General features: G+C 41.8%; 1 pseudogene; it reads left to right on the forward strand.

Moving 5' to 3' along the window:
• Window positions 1–5,446: 5,446 nt before the first annotated feature.
• On the forward strand, window positions 5,447–20,111 carry LOC142071581 (semaphorin-3D-like; annotated as a pseudogene).
• The last annotated feature ends 1,303 nt before the right edge of the window (window positions 20,112–21,414 follow it).

The raw sequence follows: 21,414 nt of genomic DNA on the forward strand, positions 1-21,414 counted from the left end.
CCCCTGGGAGAGAGAATACTCAATGTCACCTCAGAGCCCTGGCTCACCTTATCCCGTCTCCCATCTCCAGCCAGGGCCATCCCTGATGTTTCAGAGGAAGGTGATAAAAATACATTGGAGGGGAAAAAAATCCCTTCCTGACCTGTGCAGGTGACCATCTGAAACCCTGAAGCATGAGCTTTTAGGAACATAAGACATAAACCAGAAATGAGCCCCATGGCAGTTGAGCTTAACATCAAGATCTATCTTCCTCTATCAAATTATTAGTAAAATTACTTTTGCTGTGGGGGATTGCTGCTGATTTTTGATACTGTAAATTCATGCCAACATCCTACCTGTGTTTTAGATCCTTGTCCTTCCAGTTCCATAGCCCCTTTCCACCATCATGTCATCTGCAATGGATGGAGACTAGCCAGCAAACACAGTGCCCTGAGAAACATTTTATAACAAATGTGAAATTCTCTCCCGTTCAATACAATCTGGGCCAAGGTTGAATGATTGCGAGGGTGGTATTGAGAAAGAGAACATTTAAAATAATTGCTTGAAGAATGCTTCTAATTCATTCGCCTTGCCTGATTTGCAGCAACAATTGTGCATTGGTTCCAGAGATGGATTGGTTCAGCTCTCTCTGCACAGATGTCACACGTATGGGAAGGCTTGTGCAGACTGCTGCCTTGCCAGAGACCCATACTGCGCTTGGGATGGAAACTCATGTTCCAGATATGCACCAACTTCTAAAAGGTAAGAATACGTATAGAGTTCCTATGGAAAATCCACCCACTCATATTCTCTACATTAAGGGCTTCAGAGGTTCCCATTGAGTTTCTAGGCCAGTGAAAACAAGTTGCACTTTTTCAGCATGTTGTTTAGGTAAATTATGGACATAACTTTGTCCATGTTTTGGTGGGAGTGCTATGAAAACAGTGCAGCACTTTAATATAAATAGCAATAACTGCGCTAGGGCATCTAACATAACAAGATCACCGTACTTATTGTTATGCTACGGACTTTAAGATACCAAGTTATGAGGCTAAGGGCTAGATTGTGTCTGGCTCTGCATGAGTATGCAAAAGAGGGATGTGATTCAAGGAGTCTCCCTGTACTTGTGCCCCTGCCTGGGAGCCAGGCACAATCACAATCGGGAGTGTGACTCTCACGATACCCCTGGGTGGGTCATCGGCAGCAGGAACTGAAAGGATGAGCTGAGCTAAAAGACAAGTGTCTCATGGCTCAATTTTTTTAGAGTTTACAAACCTCTATCCATGGACTAGCGAAGAACAAAGAGCCATAGTGTACTGGTATAGGTTACACAAGTGCTGTGCTGGGCTTATACCAGCTGCAGCAACAACCTCCCTAAAGAGAAAGGACCATGGGAGCCATATCTGAACTCTCCCTGAGCCAGATGGAGGGAGTATATGCTGTACTCTAAAAGGCTAATAGAGTTACTGAGTAGGCATTAGCTCCCCCTACTACCATTCTGACTGGGTCAGCCAGAATTTCTCAGGTCACAGCCATTTTTACAAGGCTTTTCCTCAGCCTCCTTTCCCCCCCCCTTCGATGAAACCATCCTGTGGGCAGTCCTCACAATTCTTGCTCATAGGGTTTAACTGATTGTCACCTGTGAGGTTGCAAAGGCATTTTCCCCCAGGTCAGATTGCTGGCAGTTCCAAAAAATTGAAACAAAATTTGGTTTGAATCAGAAAATTACAAAATGTTCTCCCCCCTCCCTCCCCCCCCCCCCCGCCCACACACACAAAGATTTTTTGGCTGAAACTACATTTTTTGGCATATAAACTAATCATCTGAAAAATGTTGCCCAGCTTACAATAAGGGCCCATGGTTGCTGATCTGTGATGAGAGTTTTGCTTCCTTAAGGACTGCAGTACTGGGCCTAAACGATGAAATGAACTATTGTAGTTAATGAGTTGCGGGTTATTGTCTCATTCATTGTGCAACCATGTACATTTTCCCCTAAGCCATAGCGAACTAGAATAAATTCAGAGAAATGTAAATGAGAAGAGAAATATAAAAGCTAAGATTCAATGAACAAGTTATGCACCCATGGGGGTTGCTGAAGGCTGCAGTGCTTTCTTTCCACTGCATGCGGAGACAGAGAATGAGAGTTCATTTATTTATAGAGCTCCCTGGCTTGGTGGATAGGTCAAAGCTTTGTGGGTGTGAGGCTCCAGAAGAAGGGGTTGATGTTTTGCTTTGTGCATCTTCCGTAGGTCAGTTACTTGGGTATTTTCCTTTAGCTCGGTCTAGCTATGTAGCACACTGTGCTCCCAGCATATTTAAGTCTCTTCCCCAAATGGACACATCAGCACCAGGAGCCAGCTCTTCCACTTAGACATTGCTGTGCTTTGCACTTGTAAGGTCCTATTGCCATCTCTGACACTGGCTTGCAGTGTGTCCTTGAGGAAGTCACTTTGCCTCTCCTAGCCTCAGTTTCCCCATCTGAAGAATGAAAATAATTAGATTTATCCTCTTGAGATCTATGGATGAAAGTTCTTAAGAGCTAAGTATTATCAATACTATTTTAATGAAACCTAAAAACAGTCACAGACAGGTTAAGTAATCCACTCAAAGATCACTAAACAAGTTAAATAGCGGAACTGGGAAAAAAATCCAGGAATCTTGACTCCCAGGCCCCCACTCTGTTCATCTCTACATAAAGTTCCCCAAACCGTACTCTGTAGCTGCTGTTCTCAAAACTGTTCCATCTGAAGCAGCACCTATGCTTTTCCAGCATTGCTTGTTTTAGAAAATTCAGTCATTGACATTACACAGTGTTGGCCTTGAATTGGGTCAGGAATGTGGTCTGTTGAACCTCGTAGGTTTACATGACGTAGGGTGTTGAGGGTTCTGTTGGTTTCCAAGATGATCTGGCCCACCAGTTCATGGCATCTGTTCTGCCTTTGGATCTGGCAGAGCTCCGAAACCTGATTTGGCAGCTGTCTCTGCCACTAGGTTGCACTCACCCTCTTCTAGGCAGATTTCTCTCCCCACAGTGATTTTCTTAAATCATTGGCCGTCTCTTTGTGACATTTGTACAAATCTCTCTGTGTCACATACCGCTTGAGAGCGAGGCTGGATTTACTTAGGGCTGTAATTGCCAACGATAGGGCAGGAGTGCTGCGGTCCCACATCGGCGGAGCTCCTCTGCATTTTGTTACTGAATTCCAGCAATTATGCCTCAAGTGTTACGAATTGTATTGCTCTTGTTATAGGCGAGCCAGGAGACAATATGTCAAATATGGAGACCCAGTCGCTCAGTGCTGGGATGTGGAAGAAAGTAAGTATTTGCGCCTCTTTCTCTAACAAGAAGTGTACGGTCAGTGTGTCTGTCTGTTTATTACGCTGTTTGGAACTAGGCCTCTGGAGATATCCGGGCAGCTAATGCCCAGGCAGCTAGAATCCCCAAATACTCTCCATTCAGCCCTCAGTCAGCCGTTAGACTCACTGCGTGATGGGAACTTAAAAGAAGTAAATGGTGAAAACAACTCCCCACCCCCACTCCAAGGGGGAGAGACACCAGCAGAAACCTGCATGCAGGAAGAAATAAGACAATTGACGTGAATACCCCATACCTGACCAGGAGTGAGATGCCAGGACCTCCACTCCCTTGCAGAGTATCCGGAGAGAGATCCAAGTACGAAAACCTCTGAGGAAGCAGGAAATGCTCCTTTTTCCTCCCCTAATACATACACACATTTGACAAAAGTCCCAACCCCTGTTCCAGCTGCCAAACCGTCCAGTTCCCCCTCCCTGCAGCTACTTAAACACCCCCCTTATTACAAGAGCCTTCCCCTTCCCTCAACAAGAAATCCCTCTCTCCCAGCTGCCAAACAGTCTGGCTCACTCCCTTGGCAACTGCTGCAGTTCACTTACAGTGTGTACTGTCAATGCTAAATCCTGCGGTTATGCTACAATTTCTGTGGCAGCGTAAAATAAATGAAAAACTTTCAAAAATGAAGTTTGAGTTAGTCTGGGGGTTTTATGTTCAATTATTAAAATGAACAGTCCAGTTGAAACTAGATGTGGAAAAGGTTAACCGGTTAACCAGTTAGCATTAGGCTTACTGTTAACAGATCTTAACCGTTAACCCCAGCGGCCCTGAACCAGTGGGAGGGACCCCAGCCCTGGCTACATGGGACCGGCAGGAGCAACCCTGGCTGAGTCGGGCCGGCCGGCCAGAGGGACCACAGACTTGGCCATGCCGCACTGGCCGGGCCAGTAGAACCCCAGCTCTGGCCAAGCTGGCTGTACCCCATCTGAGTCGGAGCAGCCCCAGCCCCTGCCATGCCAGGCCAGCCGGAGTGACCTCGGTTAACAGTTAACCCGTCAACAATATAATTGTAATTGTTTAACTGGTTAACTTTATTAACCGATATTTACATCCCTAGTAACAACAGTACTGATAGTATTGCTGAGTTTAATTTTTGAGCTAGGAGAAGCTGCTCCCTTTGATCGATCTCTGATTATTTTCATGTCACTGTGGTGCTGGAAGCCTGCTGGAGAACTCAGCGAATGTCATGGCAAAAATTAGGCTGTCTGCCATGAGATCAAACACCAGTCTGGTGCACGGTATACTGGGCTCTCACTGTGCATATATACCACAGGGATCATTAAAAAGTCAGGGTAAAATCCTGGTTCCATTGAAGTTAATGGCCAAACTCCCGTTGGTTTCAATGGGGCTGGGATTGCACTCTCACGATTCACACACAATGACTACATAGTGGTATCTGAGATATGCCACAGAGCTTAGGGTTACTGTAGGGTTGCCAGCCCGACTGCTGCTGTCAGGTATCTCTTTGTAGAGAAATAGTTATTGAAGTTATTGTCTTTGCTGAACAAAATACAAAATTACTAAAATGTTGCACTAATATGGACTCAATACTAAGCCCCAATATGGAGGCAAAAATGGAATGTATGGCTAGTTTAAGCCCCTAGAATAAATTCAGAGAAATGTAAATTTACCCTGGTGCTTAAAACAGATTCAGATGGCCTTATGCCACCCCACTTCCAGCCCATAATAACTACTAATAATAGATAATAATTATATGATGACAGCACCTTCCAGCTCCAATGGCGACTGGGGCCCTGTTGTGCTAGACACTGCACCAACAGAGTACAAAAGGCAATCCCTGCTCTGAAGATCTTGCAATCTAAATACACAAGATAGACAAAGGCTTGGAGGAGAATCAAAGGCACAGAGAGGTGGAGTGACTTTTCCAAGGTCATTGGCAGAGCCAAGAGAAGACTTTCTTCTTTCTTCTAGTTCAGTGCCCTATCTGGAACACACTGAGCTCCAGCAGTAACTGCCTAATAGATGGCTACTGAAAGGGAGTGATTTAACAGTCGCCTTGAGGCTGCTCTAAAGTATGCAGGGTGCTAAAGCGGTCCCCGGTGGCTCTCAGAATTGGTGGAACTACAACCAGCACTTATGGCTACCCCACCTCTACTCTGCTCAGTCTTCACTGGGTGCACAGAGGATGGAGCAGAGGAAAAATGCAGGTAAAATATTGAATTCACCAGCAGTGGCTGTATCACTTTAAATTTAAGTAAGTCAGTGGTACAGATTTTATTAACTGCTCTAAAAAACGGTTGCACTGGAGGAAAGCTAGCAGCCGCCTCTAAATCCTAGCTGTTAGATTTTAAGCTAAAAGTTAACTTTCCTTTGGCTTTTTTTTTTTTTTTTATAATTCACTTGCTCCTATAGCATCTGTTCTGAATCAGTCTATTCTCCCATTGCTTTAAAAATCAGGTCAGGGTTAATCTTCTGTACCATGTTTGCTTTCCAGGCATTAGTCATGAAACTGCTGATGAAAAGGTGATTTTTGGCATTGAGTTTAATCCAACTTTTTCTGGAATGCATTCCTAAATCCCAGCAAGCCTTGATTAGGTGGTATATTCAACACTCTGGAGAAGAACATCTAGAAGAGGTAAGTTATAGGGATCAAGGCAAGCTTCCTCAGTGGAGAATTCAGCTGAGTATTCAAAGGCAGGAGTTACTGGGATTAGTAGATGTTTTCCTTTTCCTTGCTTCACTTTAGGGATCACACAGTGTTCTGGTATCACCATTTGGGGCATAGAGAAGGTGGGAGAGAGGCCATTTGCACTGTACTACAGGCAGATTTATTTTATTTATTCTGATTTATAAACTAATTAAAAAAAAAAGAGAGAGAGAACCTAACCTTTGCTCTAAGCACTCCTGGGTGCATTTTGAAAAGACAGACTACTCCAGTAACATCCTTTCCCCCCAATAATTAACACATGGAATAACTCAGCAGCCGAAACCACATTCAGAATCTTCTGCTCTCTGTAAGTTTCCATACCACCCTCATCATGCTAGTATCTCAGAACCTTTCAATTAAGTGTGGTGATGAACATCTCTCATGTGAAGTTGATTCTTTCTCTCCTCCTGTCCCTAAGAGGAGAATTGTATGTACAGTGAAGTGTTCTTTATTTTGATTGTGTTGGGTTTGTTTGTTTTTTAAACATTTGTGCTCCTCTGTGTTTAAGCTGGAGAAGGCAGGTGGAAAAAGTGCCCTTGCACTTGAAGTGGAAGGTGAGGCGGTTTCCAATGATTCTTAGTTCTTGGGGGAGTTAGTTCCACAGTCTAGGACAAGCACCCAAGATGTCTCCTGCCTTACAATCTTCATAATTTCCTGTGGAGTCTTCACACAGCTAGTGAAAAACCAATGGGCATTAGAGTATGTCCTGAAGGTCAACAAACTGGGACTGGTTTGGACTGACTTTCAAACCTGAGGAACCCTCACAGAGAATGCCTTTTGCCCTCATACAAGTATTTTACATCTCAGGCCACTCCCTATCACCTGTGTAGTCATCACAACTGTTGTGGTAGTGAAAAGGGGGAGATAAGTTGGTCGATGGCTTTAGATGTGCTTTATTGTTCAATGTTCATCCCAGTCTTTAGTTAGTTATGCCTTTGGATCTGAACCAGATTGAATTGGGGTTTTTTCAAGCTCAAGCAGAGTTTCAATATCAGAGTCCTACAGGAACTATTAAATATGCACCATCGTTTATGGCTCAGCCTTCCATTGATTGTGCGCGCTAGCAACTCTCCCATTGACTGTGATGGCAAGATTTCTCTCTTTCTTCCTGAGGGCCAAGAAAGTCTAGCCATGGCTGATTCTTGTGAGGTTATAGTCCTGTATCGGGTTACAGTGTCTATTGCAGAGGACCCTGAGCACCATCTGGGGTCTTTGGGGAAAGTCGCCATGTGGGAGACCACATGAGGGCTATGACACCAGCAGTGGGCCAAGGAGAGTAGTGACAGGTGCTAACCTTGGGAATCAGATAATCTATTTTATGTGCAAGTAGCTCAGGCTGCATCTGGTTTTCCACCACATGAGCTGGAGGAACAGGACTGTCTGCAGGCCCTGGCTTTGGGGTACTTTTGTTGTACCAATCCCTACATACTCAAGCTTGGCAAAGTGAACTTCACCACTGATCATGAGCACGTAACAAATGTATTTATATATCTAGCACATCTCATGCCCCAGGCTTAATGCCTTCGGTAAAGGTTGTGACGAGTTCCCCGGGGTGCAACGTGGAACTGGGGTATTGCTGAGCCAGTCTTACCAACCTGGGCTCCCTCTCACACTGTGATGCTGTGACAAGCTGCAAACCCCTCTCACACTGTGATGCTGTGACAAGCTGCAAGGTCCTGCACTCACACAGCCATACACAGGCAGGGACACACTCAGCTGAGTTACACAAGTGCTTTCGCCATCCACTCATGAACCAACAATACAGAGACTCCAGCCAATGCCTCTTGGCTCCCCAGCCTAGAACCTCAGAGCTGTACTGTCTTGCCCTGGTCAGAAGCCTGACCAGTGTAAGTTTATTACCCAGTCTGCCCCTCCCTCAATGTGGAGAAGACATGCACCGGCCCTTGTTCCTGAGCAGATTTTCCTTGCACTTCAAGAAACACACTGTTTTAGATAAAAAATATATAACAGATTTATTAACTACAGAAAGATTTTAAGTGAATATAAGTACATATCAAAGTTGGTTACCTTAGAAATAACAAGTAAAAAAGCAATCTGAGTTCCATAAACTAGACAGGATTTAAAACAAACAGTGTTTCACTCTGATGGTATAGTTCCTTTATATAGTAGCTGGGATTCTCCTTTCCAGTCTGGGACCACCTCCCCAGTTCAGTCTTTGTTTTCTAGACGTGTTTCCAGGTGTTGAGTTGTGGGGGGAGTGAAGCCAAATGATGATGTTACTTCCTCCTTTTATAGCTTCTTCCAGCTTGCTGAAAAGATCCTTTGCTATGATGTGAGTAAAGCAGCCTCCATTGTGTACATGCTATCTCTGGGAGGTTTCCCTTACATACAGTTCCTGGGGTAATCCTTGTGTATTCCTTTTAATGGGCCATCATCAGTTTCTGGCTGCCCCATTGTTGTACCTCAAAGGCCGGTTGTGGGTGTTTCCAACTTCACAACATATTTCAGTCACACACACATAGCAAAACTTCATAACTTCAATGACTGCATATGCAATCCAATAGGATATTAATGTTCAACAGATTAAGGCTTTTAGAATGATACCTCACAAGGCATACTTTGCACAAAACATAACATAAGCATATGGGAGTGCCAGAGTGTTGCTTTGAGGTGCAGAGTGTCACAAAGGAATAGTGATTTAAAACTCTGTCTTTGACATCCATCAGTACTTGAAAAAGTATATTGTATTCTGATCTGCAGGTCTGCTGGTATGTCTTGAGAAATGCCAAAGAACACCAACAGACACAGGTGGCTAAACTGAGAACTGTGCTATGCACAGCTTGGAAGACCTAAATTTATCACTCCAGAAATATTGTAATTCTTGCCCTAATGGTTTTATCTTTGACTATCTTGTGCAAGAAGTTGTATTCCTTATCTTACTAGTGGCCCTCTTCAGAAAAGCACTTAAGTATATGATTACATCCAACCCAATTTATGAAAACAATTGAGCAATTATTTAAGTCCCATTCTTTTCAAAGGGATTTATGCACATGTTTAACTGTGTTCCAGAACAGGGAACAGGAATTGGGGCTTAGATGAGCTACAGTCATTACAAAAACAACCTTTCACCTCAGTAATACCTAACCAAGGTTCTCGAAAGGATTTACAAATGTTAATTTACCAAATGTTACATCTGAAGAGGTTATATTTAATAATGATAATGTGTAACACCTCTTAGATCTGAAAATGCTTTGCAAAGTTGGTTAAGCATTATCATCTTCATTTTCCATGTTGGGAAAATGAGATAAAAAGGGGTTGCTGGGTTCCTAATGTCCATGCCTGTAGCCAAATCAGGAACTGAAACTCCTTGCTCTCTGTCTGATGCTTTAAGTAGGCTAGTTTTCCTCCCTGGATTTTGTTCAATCCAGTTTGGAAAAACTCAGATTTTGTTAGAAATTGAAGACTCAGTCGGTGCAACTGATGGTGGGCAAAACAAAGATGGCTTTAAAGGACCTTTCCATCTCACTTGTTCTTGGAGCTGGCTTTAGGCCAAACTGGCCTTTGGTTACATGAGAGCAGGCTAAGGGCTGGGCAAACTTTCACCAACTTGTAATAGCCCCAAATTGCCAATATGCCAGCATGATCCGGCCCCACTCCCTAAGCCAGGCGACAAGAACAGGTAGTGTAGAGTGAGCCATATAGGTTTTATGCCACCAGGGACTCGCCTACACCACAGGATTCCACAGCTGGTTCAAAAAGTAGAGCAAGGATCTGGCATGAAAGGCATAAGGGTGTGTGTGCGTATGTTTTATGGCACTTGCATCTCTAATATGCACCCAGCACACATTTGCAGCCTTTCAAGGCAATGTTTACTAGGCTCGCACTATGTAAACAATCTGACATGTTTATATCACAAAAGTCAAGTTTTGATAAAATGCAACATTAACCATTGGGCACATTTAAGAAGAAAATTCTCCAGATTGTTTTTCTGTGTTATGAATGTTAACTGCAAGCAAATAATTTCTTATCACATGCTGCCACTATATCCATGGGAGTGTACACATGATGTTTTATCTTTGAGAAAATAGATGCTGGAGCTCATGTCCTGGATTCTTTTTTCTTATACTTTTTTCCCCCACCAAAGTCCCCAGCCAGAATCCTTTTTACTTACAAGATCATAGCAATTAGAGATGAGATAGACCTATTAGCTCATATCCATCTTTGCCGGTGATTGTTTGTACCTATGTTCCATCTGCTAGTATTTGGACCCAGTCTAGTTTTTCTTGTCGTAAGCAATGGGGCACCCATTTCCCCCCTTTTCAGATTCATCCTGATGGTGTGTTTCAATACGAAAACAAAACAAAACCAAAAAATGTTCTTTCTTTTAGAGAAACAAGGTGGATGAGGATAGCTTTTATTGAACCAACTTCTGTTGGCAAGAGCTCTGTATAAGTTTGAAAGCTTGTCTCGAACCAACCGAAGTTGGTCCAATAAAAGATATTACCTTATCCACCTTGTCTCTCTAATATCATGGGACCAATACAACTACAAAGCTGTTCTTTCTTTTTTTATTCTTAAAGATAAAGAAAAAATTAAAAAAGCAGCATTTTCAAATTGGGTGACTAAAGTTAAGTCTGTAAATGTGCAGCCACCTAAATAAATCAGCCTGATTTTAAGAGATGCTGAGCACTCACTGCTCTTGTTGGTGTTTGGCATTTCTGAACCATAGGCTCTTTTTATTGAGATGGTCTAGCTTTGGGCACCCATGTTTGAAAATTTGCCCTCAGTGTTGAATACCATACAGATGGCCTCTATAGAAAATCCAAAGATAGAGAGATATTAACTTGAGGTTTTTTTAATGCACTTTACTTACCAAAACACCATATGTAACAGAAATAAGGTAGTTGTATTTAACATGTAGCCTGATCTTTGCTCAGTCAATACCTTACCATAACTTTTCCCATTACAATTCTATATTCTACTCTCTCTTCCTGCATTATATTTCTCTAATAACACTGTATGTTATTTTAGTGCATGTCTTAAAGGTATAACTTATTGTGATGACGATACCATGCTTTGCGAATGACTCAGTGCACCTGGAACTTAAGTTACAGACTTTTAGTTAGAGTGGTGTAGCTGGAATGTTTCAGCAGATCTTTAAACCTCACTTTACAAATAGATGGTTACGCTTTGTCCATGACATGCAATACAGCTTCCTGAGGGGAGAGAAAGGGCAAAATCCAGACTAGATTGGGAGCCTTTGGCCCAGCAGGATGTCTCCTGCATTTCACCTTTGAGGTCATGGTTCAGAATCCTACTTTCAGTCAGAATGGCCTATGGGAGGGGACAGGATCTCCTGTGGTACAGGAGCTGTCACCAGGTCATTCTGCTGCCAGGGGGAGTGCGTTTCCCTGTGGTTTGGTGGGTCATGAGTCAATTATCTGGTGCTTTTGTATTTAGTGTTGCTCACGCAATTGATCATGTTTATTCCCATATTTGGAAGGTTAGTCACTGACTTGTGGGAGAGCAGTTTTGTGACTTGGATTAATAAAAAATCCTGTATATCATTTGTTCGTAAAGCTTTAACGTGCTGAATTTCCTGCAGCTTAAGCTCGTCTGTTTGTTTATTCCTTTTTAAATTCCTATGTGTTGTGTTATGTATATAATAGGTGTCAGGGCCAGAAAAAGCAAATCCAGGGTTCCCTGCAAAGCTATTAACATTGGCCTCCTATGGTTTTTAAAAATATTCATCTGTCTCTGACCCAGAGTCTCCTGTGGCTGCAGGTTTGCCAGGCTGTCATGTACCCTTCCATGGGACATAGCAAGCCATATGGTTAGAAACAATGGCCTATGCATTGATTTAACTCCTTGCATGGTGTGGGGGATGGAAGATAACACACTGGGGAGCCTCAGCATATTTCAGTTTCTTCACCAGCAGCTCACTCTTTCGCACTGTCCCACCCCATGTTCGCTGGCTGATGTTGGCCATGGATTGGGAGCCTGGTTGGTAATTCTCTTTGAAAGGTATGTGTTTGGTAGGACACTGAATTCTATTGCTGTGGTCACCATATTGGAGATAGGGAGGCATTTTTTCCCATGGTGCATTTTACCCTGGATTAAGAGATTAGGCTTTAGTTGCATCTGGCACTTATCTCTGTTTTTTGGTGTTGATATTTTTGGTGGTGAATTGGTGAGTGAGGCATTGGTCTCTGTTGGTTTAGTCAGTGGCTGATGATTTTTGTGTGATTACAGTCTATTTTCCTTGGCCAAAACCTCATGGGCATGAGTTTCTGGTGGTGATTGTAGATAGATTATCAAAAAGAAAAGGAGGACTTGTGGCACCTTAGAGACTAACAAATTTATTTGAGGTAAGCTTTCGTGAGCTACAGCTCACTTCATCAGATGCATTCAGATAGATTCTGTGACTATTCAACCCCAAACCCAAGAGTCAGATGAAAGCAGAGTGGAGAAGAAGGCTACGTTTGGCAGAGAATAGCAGTTATGGGCATAGACCTTATTATCAAGTAAAGATTTAAGAATACACCATCCTGTATCAGGCCCAATTCTTTGAGAAGAGAATTTTGTCTTGGGGGCCCAGTGAACGGTGATTAGTGGGAACCCTGGGCCAGATTGAAATACACATTGCATGGCAGGACTGAAATGTCATATTAGGTAGTTATTGACTAATTTGCTGTTGAATTTAATTATAGGTGCAGCCACTTTGCTTTTTACTGTAAGTTGGTGATGTGATGTGCTTTCTTGGGGAAATCTCCCGGTGTCAGCAGCAGTATCAACTTACGCTTTTAAGGTTTAAACTGTTTCATTTTGTTGACCAATGATTCTTTCACGCTTCTAATTTACTTTAAACAATTGGGTGGTGGTGGTGGATTGTTGTTGTTGGTTGTTCTTTGTTTGTTTTTTAAGTCTTTGAAGTCCTTAAATCAGACCATTATTTTTTGCACAATTTCCAAGAAAAAAATTATATCCTGAACTGAGATATGCCACATAGAATTTCAGGGAGATTGATTTGATTTCGGTAAATGTAGGGTGGGAGTTTAAAAACTATCCTTCTAATGGGAAGTTAGCTTCAACCTTACCTATAGTGGAACTAATGTCTCCCCATACATAATGACATTATGTCCCAAAAACCGAAGAAGAGCTCTGTGTAAACTCAAAACCTTGTCTCTCTCACTTACCAAAGTTGGTCCAATAAAAGATATTATCTCACCCACCTTGTCTCTCTATTATGTCCCCAACACATTCTTCATTTTTCCTTTAGATTTTTAAGTACAAATAGATGTTGTAAAAAAGAGTTCTCTCTACAGCAGTGTTTGAATTCAATTATTATTTTTCTCAATATAACTGTAACAATATGGCACATAATAAAAAGATCCACCTTCTCAATGGAATGATGATATAGGCTACTGATAATGAAGACCAAGGAGAATTCTCAGTAAACGCTCCTTATTTTTGTTTCTTCCACCCTTTCTTTGTTCAGCGGTTACATTTAACCCATGGTTAGCTCAGCTTTACCTCTAGTGCTTTGTCACATGTTGATTAATGAGGGAAGGCAGGGTTTGAAGCCACTATCTTCTCACAGACAGGTGCAATGTTTTAACTGTGAAAGAGTTGACGTGAATTATGTGTAATGAGGGAGCCATTTAAACACACCATTAATAAAGGACAAAAGACGTTGACCTAACCTGATGCCATGCCACTTTTAAATCCTTAGTTGTTTTCCGTCTGACTGTTTCAAGATTTGCCATCCTTATGGCAATGCGTGTTTTCCCCCATTGCTAAATTCATGCTGTAAAAATCAAGCAATAAAATAAATGAACCTCTTATTCCTTTGTCAGGCATCTTCTGTATCTGTGCTCTCCACATTTTATTTAATATGTTATATCAAGGATCAAAAATTATTTAAAAGTTGCTGAAAGAACATACAGAATGCTGTTAAACTCTGCTTCCTTGTCATTGAGAAGATATAGCATGCACACTGCAACCTATTTGCAAGCTGAATCAAAGCAACTACATGACACCAGAAAAGTTACGTGGACAAATGTTGATAATCAACTGCTTAATTTCTGTGGCTCATAGTTTTGGCCCTGTTTCAACAAAACACTTAATCATATGTTCAGCTTAAAATACCTGCTTAAAGTTAATCACATTATTGAATTGGGATCTCTGGTCTTCTGAATTGCTCAAAAAACTAGTTATAGCTCCAGCAGAATTATTGGTTATGATACGCTGAAAAATAATGAAACCACATATGACAGAAATAAAATGATATCTCGTACGTAACCAGGCTTTTCACTATACTCAAAATTTAATAAAACATGTTTTACGTCTGCAGGTCAGAAACTAAAGAACAAATTAAGTATTCAAGTGAAAGGTTAAAGATCTACTACCAAGTAATGAAATGCCAGGTGTTTATGAAACTCCAGAGTCCTGTGGGGGAAAAGTAGAGAGGAAAGACAGGAAGAGTTCTGAACCTATGGGTAAAACAACATAAACAGGATACCAAAAAAGAGAAGTGGGAGGGAAAACAATAATGAAGTGTGGCTCAATATGTGTGAAATCAGAGCCATAATTTTATCCTGTCACAGAATAAGAAAGGAATGAACAATGAATCCACAGAAAAGGAGGAGGTGACAGTCACCATAAATCAATAATCAACATATAAATGGGATGTTGAATAAGAACTTTATTCATTAAAAGTAGAAGTGGAGATGGATGTGGATTAAGAGGCACAACCATTTTAGCGTCAGTTAGCCTGTGGTGTGGGCTCCCAAGGAGAGTGGTGGGAACCTCAATGTTTAGCACATTTATAACTATACTGTGTCAAACTGCACATGAAGGCTACTGTATTACACATAATGCATGGTAATAATTAGTGCGGAGACCGACTAAGTGACCCAACAGCTCTTTTCCAATTCTAGGTTCTTCAAGAGCCTCCATAGCTCTGTCCTTCCTTTTACCTGACAACAGGCTGAGCCCCACTGTGGTGTCTTTAAACCAGTGTATAGCCAGCTTAGCCAGCCAGCTGGAGATTCCCTTACTGTAGGAGGTCTGACGTGTAGCTGATATAGAGTGACCATATAGCAAGTGTGAAAAATCAAGACAGGAAGGTATAGTTTTTTGTAGGGAGGTATAGTTGCATATATAAGACAAAGCCCCTAATATTGGGATGGTCCCAATAATATCAGGATGTCTGGTCACCCAAACCAATGTAGCTGGCCCTCTGCCTCCAGAATCAGAGATGGGCCAGAGTAAGCTGTGCTCTGGTGATCCCCAGCTGGCAAACAGCTCTTTGGAGGACATTGCAGCTGGGATATAGTGTAGAACAGCCCTTAATTTGCTCTAAACTATGCTGCCAGGGAGCCACAGGGTGCCTCTTTGAAACTCCCTTACCTGGGCTCAGCAGTGGTTTGAGCCTCTTGTCTCTTGCATCATCTCTTCTGCTCCTTCAGTGACACCAGCTTTTTTGCCCTGCTCATCAGCTTTACCCACAGCCCTCTTTGCACTTTCTTGCACACTAGTCTCTGCTCCTGGCATGAGCTGCTTGAGCTGCTATGAAAAGTCAACACCCTCAACTCATTCAAGGCCCTTTTTAAGATACACCTTTTTCATTATGCCTACATGAAATTAACCAGGGTAAGACATATTTTTCCAGAATAATTTATAAAAACCTTTCCTCATACTGCCATGCCCATGATGATTAAATGCTTAATCTTGGCTTCTAAGCACGTTGGAGAAGGCATTCTGTTTTCTTTCTGTTTTGGAAGACACTCAATAATATATCTTTGGGTGGCCTTAGAAATAATCAAAGGGAAAAGTGAGGGAAACTTTACCCTTAAAATAGGCCTTTTCAAAAACTTAAAACATCTCCTTTGTATTCTACTTTTGCAGGATACCAAATGTTATGGTATCACTTGACACAATACAATGCCATGTCTAGGTGAAATTTTCAAGAAAGCTCACTTGGTCTAACTCTGCTCCTGTTGAAATCCATACGGGTTCTAATGGCAACAGAGTAAAGGCCAGTGCTGAGCAGTTTTGAAAATCCCACTCTATATTTCTCTGTCTTCCTCAGACATCCAGAAGTTGTCCATGTCAATGTTTCTTAATTGGTGGGTCGCAATCCTTACAGGGGAAGAAAGGGTGGATCATGAAAGGCAACTGGGGAGATGGGGGATGTTTGCGAGGCACTGAAAATGTTATTATAATCTAAATCAAAGAAAATCTCTCTCCACCACTGCCTACCCAGCCTTACTCTTCAGGGTCAAGTATTGTCTCTCAACAGCGCAACACACACACACAAATAAATTATATAGGCGTATCGTTGTTATCATTGATACATTGTTATTGTTACTTTACAATAAATGCAAGGGGGTTGCAAAATTTTTTTACTTCAAATAAGGGGATGCCATCCTGAAAAGTTTGGGAAACACTGCCCTATGTGATAGAATCTGGTGAAAGAAAAGACTTATTACGTTACCTAGTCCATCTCCCCGCTATTGCAGGACCCTTAGCTGCTGTAAATGTGCTTGTATTTTGAGCATGACCAATTTAGTTTAATTCAGACAAACTTTGGGGTTGTATCGTGCCTGGTATCAAAAGATCACAAAGCACTTGCCAGACACTTATTAAATAAGCCCGACTTCCCCCTTGTGACGCAGTAAGTATTACTGTCGCCAATTTCTGAATGAGGAAACTGAAGCCCAGAGCTGCCTTGCCTCAGGCCATGTTGTGTGGCCATGACAGAACCAAACAGAACCCACCAGTAAGCCCCAGCTGAGCCGAGCTCTGTTCAGCAGACCACTCCGCCTTTCTAGTAGCTGACGTGTGCTCTCTGAGCGGGTCATCAAGTGACACACAGGCAGCTGCACATCTCTGGCTGAAGAGTGGCTCAGCTAGCATGGTAGCAAGCCAGGCTAGCAGAAGCAGGACTTATATATTATTTAGGGATGAAGAATTGCATACAGATTGTTCACATAAAAACAGTGTGTAGTCTACCCACTGTGAATACAGTTAATTTACTCATCTTTATGCTTCCCTGATCTTCTTCCTCTGAAATATGCTGGAAGGGCAGATGTGTAGTCTGGGACATTTTCCAGATTTCTTTCTTCTTTTTCTTTTTTTCCAGTGAGGCACTCAGCACAATAGTGAATTAAACAGGGTCCTTGCGTATTATAACAATACCCTAGTGGCGCTGAAGATGCGTTCAATGAGCATGCTGCATTGTGGGCTAATCAAGCTGAACTACAATCCCTTCGCTGTTGTGCTCCCCTGCAGCCTCTGTGCGGCAGCAGAACACTGCGCACTCTGTGAAGTACCAGCTGCCTTTCCCAACATCCGTGCTTCAGAGGGAATGTACTCTGGGGTATGGAATTAGAACAAGGGACTGGGAGTCAGGGCTCTACTCACAATTCTGCCACTGAGTCTTTGTGTGGCCTTGGGCAAATCACTTAGCATCCATGTTTCTCCATCTGCAAGGGTCCTAACATATCAGTGCCTCAGAGAGGGGTTGTGAGGCTTAATTAATTTTGTAAATCACTTGTAGGTTACCAGATTTGCAAAGTAGCTGGCAGCATGGATGGCTATGTTTGCCTCAGGTACCAATTGCATTGAGCCGGCACACCAGTGGCTAACATGTCCTATTGTGCTAGATATAGCAAGTATTTCCACAGCCTTCACAATCTCAAGTACAATTCCACAAATGTTGCAGTGAATAGGGTACATAATGCACAGAAATTCAGCCTTAGCTTTAAATCTCTGTTTTTTCCAGGTTTTCTCATTCACGGATTGTAAACCCTACATGATAAAAGAATTGCACTGGGTTTTAGCTCCCTGAGGTTTAGCATTGACGTTTTTCTGATCTCACTGACAATGGTGTAAATGAAGAGTAACTACACTGAAGTTAAGAGAGTTTACACTGTTGTAAACCCAGTGTCAGATCAGAAGCAGATTCATTGTCTTAATAGTTATTACTATTGATTTATTATATGTATTGCGGTCATGGCTAGGCACCCCAGTCATGGACCAGGACCCCATTGTGCTATGTGTTGTACAAACAGAATAAAATGATAAGCCCTGCCCCAAACAGCTTGCAATCTAATGGGATTTGTCCAGCTAACTATCCAACCCTTGCTTCGAGAAAGTCAGCTACCTTGCCGTTGTTTTGGTCTGTTTAATTGTATTATTTCTTGGTGACTCTATCCTCTCAGACTGTATGTACATTTAACTAATGCATGCTGATGAGATTACAGTTATCAATTGAAGAGTAGAACTCTGAAATTCAAATGGCTCCATACGTATCTCTTTATCTAAGGTACTTATGTGCCAGTGACCTAGAGGTAAAAGGCTGCATTTCCCATGGTCAGTCCCTGAGCCAATCATCCCCTCTGTCTCCTCTACTCCCCACCTAACACGTACTCAAATTTTATTTTTCCTGTGCTTTTAATGCATTCTTTTCTGCTTTGTCCAACCTCACAGCTGAAGGCTGATGAGAGGATCATCAAAACGGAATACGGACTGCTGATCCGCAGCCTGCAGAGAAAGGACACAGGGGCATATTACAGCAAAGCACAGGAACACACGTTCGTTCACACCATCGTGAAGTTAAATTTGAACGTCATAGAGAATGGGCACATGGAAAGCACTCAGAAAACGGAGGATGAAGAGGGACGAGGGAGAGATTTGCTTACTGAGTCGCGGCTGAGGTACAAGGATTACATTCAATTTGTCAGCAGCCCCAGCTTCAGCCTGGAGGAGTGGTGTGAACAGATGTGGCACCGGAAGAAGCGGCGGCAGCGGAACAAAGGTGGGGCAAAATGGAAGCACATGCAAGAGATGAAGAAAAAGCGAAATCGAAAGCACCATGAACCTGTCAGCAGCCCAGATGCCAGGCCAACATCTACATAGCTTTTATATTCTATTTAAAGAAAGGACATTTAACATGCAAAAATACTGTGTTCTGTTTTGTGCATCCTTCCTATTAATTAATGTTGCTTCTCACTGAGATTAGATAATGCACAGTCATTATTGGTCTGTACAGGACTGTACTGGAATACTGGAATACGATAGCAAATGACAAATTCCTTATTTGAGCACCGCACTCAAGGCAATAATTCCAAATCTGGGATTTTTTCCCAAGAAATTCAGGTTTTTTTAGATAACACTTAGATAGCAAGAAGCTGATTCATGAACATGTGGGTGTTCCATGGCTTCCCTAGCAAAATGCTTATATGAGATTTAAAGTCTATGTTATAGTACATTATTAATCATTCCACCCCAGAGATGGCTGCAGTTCAGGGGTAGGTGGATGTATTTGTAAAAGTGCTTTGGGATCTTCTAAGGATGGGAGGTGCCATATAGATACAGGCCATTTAGTGACAGATCTTCAAAACTATGATTAATTACCCATTGGGCATATATTTAGGTACATGGGTGGCATTTGTTGGCACATAGAAGCAAAGCAAAAAGTCGAATTAAATATCAGTTTAGCAGTAACGTTCATTTTCCCCATGAAAAATGTAATCACATTTTAAGAGAAGGAAATTTAGAGCTTTATTCATTAGGGCGTAAGCAGCCTCTAATTTGCAGTCCATCTGCTGAAATGAACTGTTGACTCAAATTGAACTTGCCAGCAAGATACTCGGGAGTAACTGTCCTAAGCAGCGCATGGGAGGTACGTGCACAAACCCTATTAACGAATAATGGGACTTCTGCATTCACCTCTATTGTCTCTTCTGAAGATTTTACCCCGATTGTCTCCACTCACTTCTACAAGTCTAACCCCCAGCTGGCTTCATTTTCTGGAGTATGGTTAGTTTGTTGTGGAAAAAAAGAGGAGAGGAGAACACACACACACAAAAACCCTCCCGAACTTGATGACAAAAGACAATGAGGGAAACATATTTGGTGACAGACAGAAACTGACAGTGCTCTTACACCAGGTATAAGAATGGGGAAAATTCCTCAGACTTGTGTATTTGTTTTATAAAAGCTCTTGTGTATTTCAAACAAGACATTGTGTTGTTGGAATTAATACTATTTTATTAGAATTAAATAAAAACAAAAAAAGCCTACATGTAAATAAACAGAAGTAGAAGTTAGAGATGAGCAGCTTTGAGATTTACAGTAACATCATTTGTAAAAAGAAAAGGAGGACTTGTGGCACCCTAGAGACTAACAAATTTATTTGGGAATAAGCTTTCGAAAGCTTATGCTCAAATAAATATGGTAATCTCTAAGGTGCCACAAGTCCTCCTTTTCTTTTTGCAAATACAGACTAACACGACTGCTACTCTGAAACCTGTCATTTATAAAGTGTTCCTAGTTTTACTTTCTCTCTTTAATAAAAGAAATCTTCTTGTATGAGCAAGAGACACTGTGCCGCCTTCAGATGTGATTTACACCTGTGTAACTCCATTGGCTTCACTGGACTTTCTCCCAATTTACGCTAGTGTAAGCAGGATCAAAATCAGGCCTATTGCCTCTTCTCATGCTTTGCAGCCCCTCTCCCGCACTCTACCAAACCTCCCCCTTTTTGCCTTTCACGCCTCTTTGAGTGTGAAATGACAAATTAGCCACTTCCTCACATGGAAGAAAGCTTTGATGGATACTAAACCGACAGACTTTACTTGTTTCTCATGCATTCTACATGTCTGGAGAGCAAAGTCTGTGGGAATGCCATGTAATTGGTGTGCAATTCATTAAGGAACTGAGAACTTTGGCTCTGAATGCTGGAGATTATCCCTATCTGCTACCCAATGTGTGTGTGCTTTCAGTTCTGATCAATAATTGTGCCCATACAATCTATGCCATTGTATATTTCCTTTCTGATAAATGATACAAATATGGTAATGTGTTTTTCAAATTGTAGAAAGGAACTGCAGCTAACTCAAGTTTATTGTAAAAAAAACTAAAACAGAATGTGCATGTATTGTATAAAGCCAGGGATACTGTGTCATTAATTTTAGATTTTTTTTGTTAAGAGATACATTAGTTAATTAGAAGGTATTACATAGTTTGTGTACTGTACTTCAATAGTGTACTCTGCATGTGTTAAATATTATAAAAGATGAGAGGGGAGTTCATTGTATAGGACCTTTAATCAAAGACACTGATGTCCTAGGCTCTTATTAGTAAGCTTAGTCCTTACTACTCTGAGTAGCCTATTTATGTCTATAGAACTTTTCACAGTAGTAAGCATTATGCTCAGAAATCAGCTTGTACAGTAATAGGACCTTAGGCCAAGATTTTCAAAAGTGACTAGTGATTTTGGCTTCCCCAATGTTTGGTGCCCAATTTGAGACTCTGTAAGGGGTGTTATCCTGTAAATATGAGGCCCCTTTAAGAAATTTCAAGTTGGGCACCCCAAAAAAATATTGAACCACTTTTGAAAATTTTTGCCTAAGGATGTCTGCAGTCA

Source organism: Caretta caretta, chromosome 1 (assembly GCF_965140235.1).
Source record: "Caretta caretta isolate rCarCar2 chromosome 1, rCarCar1.hap1, whole genome shotgun sequence".
In the NCBI taxonomy this organism is placed as follows: domain Eukaryota; kingdom Metazoa; phylum Chordata; order Testudines; family Cheloniidae; genus Caretta; species Caretta caretta.